At 50.0% G+C, this 14,679-nt stretch overlaps 1 long non-coding RNA gene across 3 annotated transcripts; it reads left to right on the top strand.

Moving 5' to 3' along the window:
• The first annotated feature begins 5,603 nt into the window (after window positions 1-5,603).
• Window positions 5,604-9,598, top strand: LOC118701306 (uncharacterized). Of its 3 annotated transcripts, XR_004982466.2 has the most exons (6): window positions 5,604-5,813; window positions 6,433-6,496; window positions 6,751-6,777; window positions 7,135-7,210; window positions 7,980-8,101; window positions 8,525-9,598. It is a non-coding gene; the product is annotated as an uncharacterized LOC118701306 (long non-coding RNA). The 3 variants fall into 3 exon arrangements; XR_004982464.2 differs by having other exon boundaries at window positions 7,135-8,101; XR_004982465.2 differs by lacking the exon at window positions 6,751-6,777 and having other exon boundaries at window positions 7,135-8,101.
• Window positions 9,599-14,679: the final 5,081 nt, after the last annotated feature.

Genomic DNA, 14,679 nt, shown 5'->3' with positions numbered 1-14,679 from the left:
GGAGCCCTGCGGACACGTGTTCTGCCACGCCTGCATCCAGCCCCAGGCTGCCCCTGATGCCGCCGCCACCTGCCCGACCTGCCAAGGGCCCATCGGGAGCATCCGCGTGCTGCAGGATCAGGAGAGCCGCGCCGGGCTGGTCCCGCGCCGCCCCCGCCGCCGCCTCCATCCCTTCGTGGTGCGCTGGCGCCAGCGGCAGCAGCAGGAGGCGCAGGAGGATGCGGCTCCTGGAGGTGGCCGGCGCCGCAGACTGGCTGATGGGGACAGGGCCCCAAGCCCTGTGCCCCGCCAGCGTCCCCGGAGAGAGCTGGATGACCTGCGAAGAAACAGGCTGGGACAGCGGCCACCGAGGGGAAATGAAGCCATGGCCGCAGGAGACAACCAGCACCGCCCCCGTGTGATCTGATTTGATGTGGATCCTCCACGGCCCGTCTGAACTGAAAACCAGCATGCTGAGAAGGGCCTCGTCTGATTTCTTCTTCCCGTTTACTTCAAGACTAGGAGAGTGGGAACTGTGAGAGGGAAAGCATGTAGTTGTAGAAACTTGGGGATAGAGTTCGATGTTGCTATTAGAAGATTAGGATTATTAGGATGTTAGGATGTTTGTTAGGATGTTAAGGATGTTTGTTAGGATGTTTGTTAGGATGTTCGTTATGAAATAAACGTTTTTTCAATTTAAAGCGTTAGAAAGCAGTCATTCTTTATCAGCGCTGGACACACAGAAGCGTATCTATCTCCTTTAATCTGATGTGTGTGGTGAAAATTCACAAGAGGGTATTTATTCCATCCTGATCATACATATTCATTACAATGTGTCTCCTAGCTAATATGCTAACACCACTTCCCTAGAACTAATTTGCATGCGTTCACCTGTAACTGGAAGTCCTTTTTTGGTCCTGGAGGTCATCTAACGTGGGGGGGGGGGTCTCGTGGTCATATTCACTGAATGCTTCAGTATTACTGGTGACCTTTCTTTGAACTTTTTCTTTGGTATGCACTATTGTTTTTTGTTACGTAACTTGCAAAAACCCCTCTGTAGTCCTCTATCTTTTTCTCCACTGGTTCCAGCTACATTTATCCTCCTTCATGCGTACCTTTAATCTTTTTTGCTAGTTAGCCCTAAAGCTCTATTCAGCATCTTCAGGGGAACTGAAAATTTCTAGTCTCTGTGTTATTTATCAAGTCCCCCCTTTTCTTAAGACTGTCTCTTTTAGGCAAGTCCCAATCCTTCATTTTCCAGCCCAAAGTGCTGCAACAACTGTAACAGTTAATACAAACACACACAACGATTAGAGTGACTGCCATGAATGCATAACAAGGCAAACAAACATTAATAAGGCAAACAAACAGCAATAACTGCTGTGAAACACCCACCGCACTCTGTGAGGCGGCGCTGGACCCACGGTGGTGGTAACACCTTCCCTCTGCTTCACGTAATTATTCTTGGCTATCCCCACTTTTCTACCTTCTTTCTTTTCTCTTTTATGAAAAAAAATAAAGGTTGAAATATCGCTTTGGATCCCAATATTTAACCTCGTTTGTGTTTTAAATCTCGCTTTCGGGTATGTTTAGAATCTAATTCTTTCCTCAATTGTGGATCGAGGCAAACTTGCCTCTCCTCCCCTTAAGGGGGATCTGAACACCCCAGCACCGGTCTGGGCTGGACTGGAGACACTGGGTGTTTTGATGGAAGGCTTCTCCTCCCGTTTTCCCTCACCCAGGAGCTGCCGTGTCACCGGGAAGGTGCGGTCCCGGGGGTGTCCAGGGGCTGTTTTGGGCTATCCAAGGGCTGCTTCGGGGTATCCCTGGGGTATCCAGGGGCTGTTTCGGAGTGTCCAGGGGCTGTTTCGGGGTGTCCCGGGCTCTCCCCTCACGCCGCTCCCCCTCCGGAGCACAGCGCCCCCGTGACGTTCAGCGAGGACGCGCCTGCACGCGGCCCCCCCACGCCCCTTGGCCGTTGGCCACGCCCCCAGCGCGACCCCCTTGCGACCCCCCCCCCGCCATGTCGGAGGAGAAGCCTCCGGTGAGGCGGGGAGAGGAGCGGCTGGAAGGGAGGAGCCGGCGGGAGGGGAGCGGCTGGAAGGCGGGGAGGGAACGAGGAGGGGCCGCCTCTCCTCGTCCCGGGGGCGCGGCTGTGGTGCGGCTCCGCCTCGCCCGCGGCGCGAGGCCGCGAGGTGTCCCGGCCGGGGGCAGCAGGGGCGGCCTTGGTGCCGCAGGATGTGGCGGGTGCTGTCCGGCCCGAGCCACAGAACTACTGGCAAATGAAGCAAAACAATTGAAGTCCAGCACGAGGATGGAGCAAGGGATCTCAGCTGGGCTTTGGGATGCAGCTGCTCCCAGTGCAGTAAGTGAAATACTTTTGTAAAAGCCAATAGAAAAAGCAACAAAGCCTAAATATCTGGGCTGGGAAAGCAGGTGTTGGATGTGCTCCTCACAGCCAACATGGAGTGCTGGGAAAAAGCATTGGAGAAGGACTGGAGAGAACTCATCCTCATGAGCTGGCCACGTGTGCTTGAGACAGTGGGATGCTGGAAGCTCTTTAAAGGGTTGGAGGAGAAATCTCCCAGAAAGCTGTAAGTCATTGGCTGTCTAACATCACATATATATAAAATATAATATGAGGAAATATTGTTAATGGGCTTGATGACAGAAAGGAGGTGAGACAAGCCCCTGCATGCATGCTGGCTTGCACAGTGTCCACCAAAGGCTGCCCAATACATTTGCCTTCCAAGCAGGAATTTATTTAAGGGTCCACAGCTCCCAGGACAGCTGATAGGGATAGAAATTAAGCAGATGTTTGAGACATCTGCTTAAATGAGGGTGGCCCTACAAAACATAGAATGTCTTAGTATCAAATAATCAGTTGCCCGCAAGGGAAAAAAAAAAGGTTTAAACTAATATAAAAAGGCAGGAAAGTGGCTGAGGTGGGATCCCACTCCAGCAGAGGAGCTGCCAGGAGGAAGAAGTCTGGCTCTGTAAAATTCCCGTTCCTAAACAATGGTGCTGGGAAGGTCGGTGACACGGGGGAGGTAGGGCTAATAATAACAAATACCATTAGAGTTATACCTTACATAGAGAAAACTGCACTGGAACTGGCTTTCCAAGAGCCCAGCAAAAAGCTTTTGTTTAATTTATGGGGCTCAGGCTATTTTTAGCTGGCGGATCCTTGGGGTTTTATCTGGGATCGCTGCTCTGAGCCAGCAACTGGAACATTTTAATTGTTTGCTCTGGATTTAGGGTGGGTTGTTATTTTTTTCTAAAGGGAGAAAGAGGAAAGCAGGTGCTGCGGCCTGACCTTGCTGGTCTCCAGATTTCCTTGGCAGCACCTTCTGGAGTGGGGAAAGCAAGTGGGTCTTGGAGCAGCTCTGTGCCTCCTGGGAGACTTTTTGGGGTGGTGCTGGGGGGCGATCAGCTGGAACCCCTCTCCTCCAGCCCAGCCAGCACCCCACACTCATCCCCAGCCCCTGCCAAAGGCCAGCAGCCAGCAGGTGAGAGGGTGGCAGGGGGACACCGTGTCTCCCCATCCTCTGGTTGCTATGCAGGTCTAAAAATAGCCTGGGCAGTGCGACAAGGAGGGAGCATCCCCTTCTTCCAGGAAAGCCAGAAGCGCTCCAGGGCTGCAGGCGGCCGTGCTTTGTTTGTCAGGAAAGCCCTTTGGTATCTGCCTGCAGCAGGGATGTGAGAGGAGCCATCTGCTCGGGGACAGGAGGTGTTTACAGCAGCAGCCCGGGCGCAGACGCCCTCTGCAGAGCCTGTCCCTGCTCGGAGCTTGGCCCCGGTGCAGGCAGACACCTCCCCCTGTGCTCCTGTAAAGGTGCTGGTGAGTTGAGGAGACAGAAGGGAGGCAATTAAAAGCAAAGCAAAACACCTCAGCCTTGAATATGCTGCCAGGAGAGGGTGAAGTACTCCAGGACCCCCATCTGCCTGCACCCTGAGCGTAGGCAGTGGGACAGGAACCCCAAAACACTCTCTGGAGCTGTGCTGTCCCCTAAGGGCCACTGGTTCTGCCAAGGGCTGCAGCCCAGCATCCCCTCCAGCTCTGCCCAGCCAGGATGCTGAGCCCCAGGGCACAGCTCTGGAGGGGCTGCCAGCAGCATTGCCAGTGCCCTGCATGGACACCAGCCCAGCACGTGGCTGTCACCCCCCATGCCAGCTCTCAGCAGCCAGCAGGGATTTCTGAGCTGCCCCAGGAGCTCCCAGCGTGGAGGAGACGGTGTTTTCAGTCCCCTCTGACCCAAGAGAATGTGGGATTGGCATTAAAGGGAAAACTTTAAGAAGTTTTTCTGAAGAACGGCAAAAAAAGCACAAGTTTTCAACCTTACTTCCTCCCTGCCTTTTTTTTTCTCGTTTTTGTCTCCCTACAGAGTAAATCTATTTCATTTGGATCCTGCTGACACAAATAACCCCAGGTTTTGGGCTGAAACATCAGCAATCACCTCTTTCCATTGCTGGCCAGCATGGCAAGCTAATTTTAACCTCCCAAGCTCCCTCCCATCTCCTGGAGGTTGTCCTGTTGCAGCCAGGGAGTGCTAGAAAATAGTGCATTGCCCACTCATCCAGCCTCCTTCAAGGGAAATATTTATATGATGCCAAAGAGAGGGTTTCCGTGGCAGTGATGACTCTAGCACCGTCGCCTTGGAAACCACTTGAGGCCATCTTGAAGGGTTTGAAAATCCCCTTCAGAGACAAATAAGGAGAGGGAGAGGAAAGGCCACTGGGATCAGAGTGGTGTTCTGGTCTCCCCTGACTTTCCTTGCCTGCTCCTGCTGAGCTGGAGAGCTGAAAGAGCCCTGGCTGGGATAAAACTCTCCCTATGCACGTTTGTGGAGCTCAGCACGGCTGCTCCAGGCTGAGCTGGGGAGCTGAAGGGCCGGGAGCCCTGGCTGCTGCCAGCACGCCCCAAGGGCAGGACTCGCAGGTGACTTTTGATCCAGATCGTCCCAGGCTATGCCAGAAGAGGCTGGGGTGGAAGGAACAAAGGGACTGGCTGCCGCTGCTGTGGGCGGGGGCGGACGAGCGGCTGCGGAGGCGGCTCCGCGGCGTGCTCAGCCTTGCGAGCAGAGAGCGCTCGACAGCGCTGGAATGACACGGCTGCTGAGTGCCTCAGTGCTCGTGGCTCTTCCTTCCACGCAAACAGATGGAGCGGCATCGCTGAGCAGTAAAACACAGCGATGGCCCGGAGAATGGCGAGCGCAAGGAGCGCCGGGCTGGTTCCTTCTGATGGCACAGGTGCGATCCGCAAACTCAGTCCCTTGTGCCCCTACCCTCCCGACCCCCAGGGGAAATGCTCTCCAGCCTCGAGCTGCTGCAAGACAAAACGTGTGATTTGACACTAGGGTCCGGAAAAGGTTTCCGTTTAGATTAGCAAATGCCTCAATTGTTCTTGGTTACATCCTAGGATCGGTTTTAGGCAGTGACTTTATACCGCTTGTCGGAATTTCTTGTGCAATGGTAAGAAAATAGGCAGGTCTGATACTGGTTTCGCTTTTTTTCTACTTCATGTTCCATGAGCTGCTTTTATCCAAGCAATTGTTTTAAAGTCTACTGTAGGCGTTTCTGGTTCACTTTTTTTTTTTCTTTGCAGCACCCGTGACTTTTTTTTTTTTTTCTCTAAATCGGCAGCAAATATAGCTGAGTAAAATTACCTTGGTTTTCTTCCTTCTTAAATGTTTTTATTGATAATCCTATTTGAATATGCAGAACAAGTGGGTATGTCCTGTAATATATCCTAGCTTTTCTTGTTTACAGGGTACTCAGAAAATACTTTTCCCTTAGAGTCCCACTGAAACATTCTCAGTGCAATCTCCGTTAAGGTATGTGTTTACAAATAAGCCACCATCAGCTGAGATATTTGCCTGTGTACCTTTTCCTGTAATTCAGAGCTTGCGTTCTGTGGTTTTTATGGTAAACCTATCAAACTTGTGAAACTGTTTTGCAAGTCTTAATCGTTGAAGGCAGCAAGAAGTGGTTTTAAAGCCTGTTCTTGAGTAGACAAAGGGAAAAAGTGTGAATTTGATGCTGAACTTGTCCTTTTTCATTTGACTTGCCTTGAATGATTTAGGAAGAGAGAGAACTAGAAAAAAGAGAGAAATAGAATTGGTTCTTGAGCCCTCCTAAAATGCTCCCCGTGATTCTGTGTGGAGCCAAAGTGAAGGGTGATGGAACAGAGCCCTGTGCTTTAGAAGGAAATCAATTTCAACCTGATCTCCACCCTGAGTCTCCCTAATTTCTGTTTTTAAAATGCAAACTAAGTTTAGGAAGTGTTGGAAGTTAGTATTTTGGGGAAGAAATGGCAGTTGCACCAACCGTTCCGTTTCCCAGAGGCTCTGGGAACGATTCATTTTGTAAGCGCTGTAACTGCAATCGGTTGGTGGTTCGGGGTTGGAATGTGCACTTGCCCTCCTCTAAAGCACTCGTTCATTTGCATTTCAGTGCCAGGAGTCTGGAGAAACTGGAGAAGAGCCCAAGAGACATTTTTCATCCTGAGATACAAAAGGTAGGAAGTGACTTTTTTTGTTTGGTTCTTTTTCTTTATGATTTCCTGGAAATAGAAGTAATTAAGTATAGATACTACTGGTTTGTTTCTTCCAGTAGCTAATAAGAATAAGAATAATAATCTAATACTACTTAAACTGTCTCTTTATCCATTGAACTGGCCATTTCAAATCCAAACTTCTAAACACAAATAAAACCATCATCCTTGTAAAATCTTTAATAGGAGGGGGCTAAAGATGCTGTTTTTGTTGACAGGATTTATTGGTTCTTGAAGGGCAAGAGGTGAGTACAAGCCTAACTACTTCTTGCTCACAGACCCGTCCGGTGAGTACAGCTTTGTATTTTGATGGGCTTTTGATGACTTCTAAATCAATTGCTCGTTACAGTAAAAAGAAGTAATGTTTTTTTGAACCTGACAGCAAAAATAACTTGAAGCACCAACTTAATAATAATTGATCACCCATCTAAGTTAATGGTTTTATGCTATACTATCAAAGTTTAAAGGTAAATTATCGTGTAGTAGGAGATAGTATAAAATGTATGTTCTGATGTGTAGGATGTATGCAAAGATTAGAGGAACCAAATTGTTATGTCTTCTGTTTGACTGTTTACCAAATAATATTTGGTTTTATTTTCCAGGGATCGGTGAATTTTAAATTTGGAGTCCTCTATGCTAAGGATGGTCAGCTTACAGGTGATGAAATGTTCAGTCATGGTGAGTTTTCCACCTTCTCCTTAATTGTTTTGCTCATCTGAAAAAAAAAAAAAAAAAAAAAAAAGGTATGTTTATTATTTGTTACCCTGTTCTGTCCGTTTCCTCAGTATTTGCTGGAGCTCTGCTTACCCAAGCTTTGGGTAAAACAAGCTTTGGGTTCTTTCTGTCCCACTGGGTGTTGCCCAGTTTGGTTGCATCTGGTGAAATTCACCCTGAGCCCTTACAGAACCAGCTCAAACCACGTGAGAGCCATTCGCAGCTCTCTCAGGACACCCGGAGGAGGATGGGTGACGTTTCTGAGCATCTGGCAAGTGTACTTCTATCAAAACTCGGCCTGTGTAATTTCTGGGGAAAACCCTTCTGTATCCTGGAGGGTTCCTCAAACTCTGTTGAGGATCCAGTTAGCAGTTGCTTACCTGGATGGTTCCAGCTCCTCAAGTTAACACTTGTACTCTTGCCCTGTAGTTTAGATCTATTGTAGTTTTGTTATTTTGCACGATTTTACGTCTTTGGAAAATAACGTGCGTTTCACTCTTTGGAACCTCTCGGATCATTCTTTGGTGCAGCACCACCTAATGGGACACTTGGCTGCTGTGCTGAAGGGCTTGGTTACTAGGATTGTAAATCCCGGAGAGTTTGTAAGTCTTCTGTCCCCAGGGAGGTATCACGCTTTGTTCACTCTGTTTGTCAGGTGCTGCTTCTCGTCGGAAGTATTAACTTCAAACTGCCCTGTTCTTTTTTTAACTTTTTTTCCTGGTTCTCTCCGTAGGGCAGGGAAGGACTCTCGTATCCTGGTTGTCAGACTCAGCGCTGCCCGAGAAGATACAGAGAGTGTAAAAATCATAAGAAGCAAATAGGACTGCAGAGGAAACAAACTGGAGAGAACAAAAGGTGATATTGTTCTCCTTAGCCTGGATTAGAAACATCCCCTGTGCTTTGATGCCGGTGGCTGCCAGGGGCTCGTTAGGTCTTTTTAGGCAGGTGTAGGTGTTCACTTGTAGGTTCTATTTTTTGGCAAAGGACCATGAGAGAAGTTTATTTCTACATCCAAATAAACATTCATCTTATCTGAACATAACCTGTCATCCCATTTCTGACGTTAAGGACTCCTGTATAAATACTTGGGGAGGTTTTCTTTGTCGTTTCTGAATGGTTCCATTTTGGTTCCATCTACCTGCCGGATACTTGAACGAGTCTGAGGTGGTTTAATTGCATACTGCTTCCTTGAAATTCTGTTGGTCTCTGCTTGGAACCCTTCTTGTAGTGCTTAATGAAAGACTTCTGATGGTGTTTTCTTGCCTGTTTGTGTTTAAGGTCGTGCTCTGATGCATTTACAGAAACCATGGCAGGAGAGAGTCAGCTGCTGGAGAAGAGGAGACAGTATTATCCCTGTGCAGCATAGAACTGCGCTACTGCTGTGCCATCAGCTGTGTCTGCACTGAAAGTAGCCACCTTCACTTGTAGGTAGCTCCTTGGTGCTTTAGGACACGCTGAGGGATTTATTCCTTTTGGGATCCACGATGAGAATTCCCAAGAGAGGTAGTAATAAGGTATGAGATTGGAAAAAAGCCTGTGTCCTTGGAATGTTGTTGTTGTCGTCAAAAGTTAATTTTTCCTTCTTTCTTAGCCAGTAGTCAGCTTTTTGCTTTATTTTTTGTGGGATCAGTACTTGATTGTTTAAAAAATTGCTTCAAAATAACTGCAGCGGCTGGCCACCAGGACCTTGTTCAGATTTGCCTATTTGCTTGTAGCTAAAACGTTTCCATATTGTTTCTCGTTCTATTGAAGAAACTGCTGCCCAGTCAACTAAGAACTGAACATCTATCTGTCTAGGACATGGGGAGAGGATTTAGGTCGTGTCTTTGTTTCCAGAAAAAAGTTCCAGTGTAGTTTCTAACTAGAGGCAAAGGGGGGGGTGAAGACTCGGGGCTCTGATGCCGTTGGGGGCACCCCGAGGTGCCCAGGAGAGGGAGCCCCACTGCGGTGCAGGAGCAGGTATGTTATCACGTACTAGAGAGCAAATGATAAATAGAAATAGGAAAATTATAAATATAAAAATATTTTTTAAATCGTTATAGAAAGCGGTTTTTTTTACTTGCCAGTAGGCAGGGTTTTGATGATAAAAATGATAAATACAAAGAATATGAAGGTAGAAATCTAAGTCTAGAAATATATCATAAATACGTACAGATAAAGTTTAAAACTAGAAGAAAAAATCAGTTGCAGCAGTAGATACGATACATAATATAAATAATACTTTAAATACATGTCTAGAATTTTATAGATATTATAGATAATTATTAATAGATTGCATCAAAAGAAACCATATATATAAATGTGAGTATAACTATACAAAGTATAAAAATATTTCGATACCGTTTAAAAGAAGGTGTTTTCGTGTATTTTTTTGGTTAGAGATGGGGTTTTTATTTGGATTAATAGAAGTATTCTAGAAATATAAATCTAACTATAGAAAGATACAATCGATAGAGAAAGATATTTCTAAAAACACAACCGAACGACGCCGCCTTCGGGGGAATCGCACGAGCTCGGCCGAAGCAAGGCGAGAGCGGCCGACCCTGACGGCCTCGAGCGAACCGAGGCGAGCGGAGCCGAGGCGCGCCCAAGGCACAGAGCGGCTGGGAGTTGGGCCGAAGCGAGGCGAGCTCTGCCGAAGAGGCGAATGCAGGCGCCAAGAGCCGAGTTGAGGCGACAAGAGCCGACTCGAGCCGAGCGTCTCCGGAGCGAGCCGAGCTCCGCCGAGCGCAGCATCCCGGGCAGGGCGAGGCGCCGGGCCGGGCTCGGGGTGCAGCCGGGGCTCTGGGAGGCTTCCCCGCCTGTCCCTCTCTTTAGCCCTCCTTCCTTCTCCCCGTATTCGCCTTCTCTCGTTCCCTTTCCCCCATTCCCTCTCCCCCCACAAACCCGGCTCCTTCCTGTCCTGTCCCTAGCCCGCTACTCCCTTCTGTTCCCCCTCTCTCCTTCCTCTGCCCAGCCTCCCTGTACCCTCTTCCCGGGCTTTCCCTTCCCGTCCCGCTTTCCTGCGCAGCCCGAGCTCCCTCGCCGCCCTTTCTCATGCCCTGCTCTCGCTCCTCTCTTCCCGTGCCCCCTTTCCTTCTTTGCCCCGCAGCCGCGGGGCTCGGGCTGCCGGAGAATAAAGCCCCGAGGGCCGGAGCCCGGCGCCCCTGGGCCCTTGCAGGAGTCCCCGCGCGGGGCCGGAGGCTCTCGGCGGATCCCCCCGTGCCGCTCAAGCAGCCCGGCCGACAGCGCCGGAGCTGCGGCTTTGCCGGCATCGCGCTGAGAGCGGCCCCCGCCCTGTGCCGGGCCGTCCCCGCCGTCTGTGCCGCTCCCTCTCTCGCTGCCCCCGGCCCGTGACAGCGAGGCTGGGCAGGAACCTCAAGCCTTCTGGGGGCTGCCCCCGCTTTCTTGTTGCAGCAGAATCCCTTGCTGGGGCCATGCACGTGTGGGAAGGGCTTGGGGGAAGCGCTGCGCTGCTGTCCAGGGCAGTCGGATTCGTTCTGAGCCTTCTTTGGGGGTCAGGAAAAGGGGGGGGGGGGGGGGGGGGTGAAGACTCGGGGCTCTGATGCCGTTGGGGGCACCCCGAGGTGCCCAGGAGAGGGAGCCCCACTGCGGTGCAGGAGCAGGTGGGGGGCGGGCGAGGGGCGGGGGTCACGCTGGGTGCCGTCCCCCAGAGGGACCCAAAGCTGCCACCAAATGCACAGGGAGGGAGGGGTGAGTGGGTGTAGGATGCTAAAACCTGGCAAGGCGTTCGGTTTTCTAGGTATTGCTAAAGAATAGGAATTGGTCTCTAAACTCAGCTGGGGAGAAACCCTCTCTACGCACTCATTTGTTTCCAGGAATGTAGAAGGTTCCGACTGGAGATGGGTAGTAGTTCTGAAGATATTGCCGTGAGGTTTTGATCTAGGAACGGACCGAGCTGTGCCCTGGAACCCTCAGAACAGCTGCAGGGGCTGAAGGCGATAGAAGGGGCTCTCTGGCACCTTTTGCCTCCGTTCTCTGCCAGCGCCCAAATCGTGTCGCAGTCCCGGAAGAGGCGCTTGTCATCCCGAGAGCCAAAAGGAAGACGTGTAAAATCCCAGCTCTGCCTTGGGTTTCGTGTGGGTTTTTTACTTCGTATTGATGTCATTCCAGAGAGCGAGGAAAGAAGAAATGTGACCGGGTCCCACTATTACTGTGTGAAGGCTTTTTTGAAAGGCTGCTGTATTTCTATTGTCTTTTTCCACTCCAAGCTTGACTTTTCCCTTTGTTTTACGAGCTCTGCTGCATTGGGTGTCCCAAGGAGGGCGGGGTTCCTCAGCAGGGCTCTTAGGAGGTGGCGCTGATTCTGCTTTTTCTGAAGGCGTCTCAAAGCGTGCTACCAGAATGACGGTTTTGTGCACTGGAAAGTTTTCCCTCAGCGCCATCAGCGCACGTCCGTGTCTGAATTGTGGAAGCAGACGGACTAAGAACAGCCAGCACCCGGAGCAGATGTCTGTTGGCTCTGTGTCTGTGAGAAGCGGGCTGTGTGCTGAACGGGGAGAGGTGCTGTTGGAGAGTGGCATCAGCGCCAGGTGTGAGCTGTGAGGATGATGAGGGGCCGGCTCCTGCCGGGGGGGGGGGGGGGTGGGGGGGCGAGGCTGTTTTAGGGGGAGGCTTCGCCTCAGCTCCCTTTTGCATGGAGCTGCTGAGAAGAGGGGTTCATGGGGGGCTCCTGGGGCTGTCTCATGGAAGGACTGCGAGAGCTTCTCGCAGCGTCTGGGCGAACACCTGGATGCGCGCTTGGAGACGCGGAGCATCGCTTCAAGGAGGTGCCGAGGGACGAATCTTTGTGCCGGGAAGCAGCAGCCGAACGGGTGAGCGCGTGTGGATTTGGAGCGGGGACTTTGGTCCTTTCCCTTTTCGATTTGATCTTGGCAGTCCCCCCTCCCCGGTTCCCCAGGACCAAAAACGGAGCTTGTGAAGACAAAAGAAGGAGAGGCAAGCAGCTACTCTCCTAATATTGTCTGTGTTCGAACTGGGAGGGATCCGCCTTCACCTGCGGTTCGAAGGGTGTTGATTGAAGGAAAACCTGCCTTTTCCCGGCTGTTAGGGGTATCCCAGGGGTGACAGGGAATCCCTGCGTTCCATTTGAACGGGAATGGGCAAAGTATTGTTGTCATCTGAGGGGTTTGATTTGAAGGCAGCCAGCCCATTTTCATCATCCTAAGGTTTAAATGGAGGGGACAGCGCTGGTGTCCCTCCTTTGCAAGGGTTTGAATTGAGGTCCAAATCCCCCTTTCCACACGGCTTGAAGGATTTCATTGGAGGAAAGCCCCTTCTTTTCTGCTCTCCCAGGGGATGAACTTGAAGGGGAGAACCCATTTCCTTGCCCTTGTTGAAGCGAGGTGAGCGCCGCCCGCGGCGTCAGTTTCGGGGTTCAGTTGCGGGAAGCCGCAGCTCTGGCAGCGTTTGCAGGGCTGCAGTCGGGGCTGTGCCGCTGCATTTGAGGGCGCTTCTTGTGGCCGCGGCCCGGCCCGGAGCGTTGCCGCTCGGGAGCGCTGCCGGCCCGGGCCGGGCGGTTGCCGAGGCGCATGGGGAATTTGGCGCGGCAGCGGCGGAGCCGCTCTGGCGGTGCGAGCCGCCGTGCGGAGCCGAGGGCAGCTGGCGCCGGGCCGGCCGAGGGCGGCAGAGGCGGCGCGGGCGCTGCTGCGCCGGCCCGGCCGGTGCCGGCCTCTCTGTCCGCTCCGGGCGCTGGGCTCGGGCGCCGCCGGGGTCCCCCGGGCAGGGAGAGCGGGCGGGGGCGGGGGGGTCTCCGGGGCGGCGCCGCCCCTGCGCGCCGGAGGAGCCGCTTTGCCGCCGGGAGCCGCGCTCCGTCCGGGGCCGGCAGCGCGGGGTTCGGCTGCCGCAAGTTCTTGGGTGTCGTGGTTCGGAGGTGCTCTGTAGGGATCGATCGCACGGTTTTGTGTGGGTCGCAGTGGGTGTGTGCTAAGGGCTATGGCGTTCTTCCTGACCGGTACGGTTCTCGGTTCAGGTGGTGACGATAAAGGTTTGGTTTGAATCGAGTTCTGTAGTCGGATATTTTTTTTTGCCGGGCTATTATGTTTTTAAAGGCGTGCAATGGTTTCTACGGGTCGTTGCGCGAAGCAGCGGCTCGGATTTTAATTCTGTCGCGGTGGCTTTTATTAGCGTGGGCGTGTAGCGTTTGTTTCGGTGGGGTCGAGGTGGCGTCGTGTCGTTAATAGCAGCGGGGTTTTTAAAATCTCTCTAATTGCGTTTGTGTTTATCGTCTTCCAGGGCTTTTATTGATTTGGTTTGTTTGATTGTAGTGTATGTTGTATTGTTACGGGATCATTTGGGAGATATTGTTAATGGTTACGTTTCTCTTTAGGCTTTGTGTTTATTTCTGGGTGGTATTTTTATTTTGATCGAATGAGGCTCTATGCGTTTATTCTTCAGTTGGGAATAATTTTTGTGTTGTAAATTAAAGTTGATTTGGTTTGGGGGACTTTTGTTTTACAAATGTATTTTCTTTTGGTTTTTTTCTTTCTTTTTTTTCTTTTCGTTTTTTGTTGTCCTTCGACGTATTTGGTGGTTGTTGATCAGTTTTATTTTTGGGAACGTGGGTATTTATATGGTGGGTCTTTTTAAGTAGTTTTTTGGTTTTTTTTTTTTTTTTAATTTGGGTAGTTATTTTCTTATTTTTTAGTGGTTGAGATTTTTTGGTTTTTTTTTCTATTTCGTTCATTAGTTCGCTTTCTAAAGTTCTTTTGACAGAGTATTGCTTATTCTTTGAGTTAGTGTAGATGTAGAATTTTGGTTAGTTTTTAAAATAACGTTCAGGGTCAGTGGCACTGATTGGAGTTGAGCGAGTTGGTTTGGTTTTTTTTAGAGGCTTTTGTGATTTGCTGCGTGTGTTTCTCCAGGGTTTTCTTTTCGTTTGGTTCCATTTTTCTGATGTGATGAGAACTGTCAGTGAAAAGAGTGTTGTGTGTTTTTTTCGCTGGCAGTTGTTTGGCTGGTGGAGGTATCTTGATGGTTTTGGAAGACATTGGTGGGAATTCGATGCTGTTTGTTTTGTCCTTGTATTTAGGAATTGGATTTTAAATGTAAAATTCTAAGGATAGCTATCTTTAAACAAAACAAGTAGATGTGCAGAAATGGGAATAAACTTTTATTTTGATCTATTCGATCTATATTTAAAATTTAACAGGTAACATAAGTCATGATATATTCCAATAAGATATTGTATTTTTTAATAGAGCATTGTGTATGTTTATAGATATATCAATAGAGATGATAAATATAAACACAGCTCAAAGGAAATTTTAAATATAGAAATGTGTTGCGAATCTATGCAGATATAGATATATAAATTTATTAAAGGATTGTAAATCTAAAGTGACATAAATCCATACAACACGTAATACAAGTGATACTGTATATATCTTATTATGATATATTATAGGAAATAGCTCTAAATCTAGTACATCACT

The sequence above is a fragment of the Molothrus ater genome, unplaced genomic scaffold (assembly GCF_012460135.2).
Source record: "Molothrus ater isolate BHLD 08-10-18 breed brown headed cowbird unplaced genomic scaffold, BPBGC_Mater_1.1 matUn_MA570, whole genome shotgun sequence".
In the NCBI taxonomy this organism is placed as follows: domain Eukaryota; kingdom Metazoa; phylum Chordata; class Aves; order Passeriformes; family Icteridae; genus Molothrus; species Molothrus ater.
This window is presented reverse-complemented; position numbering and strand designations above follow the sequence as displayed.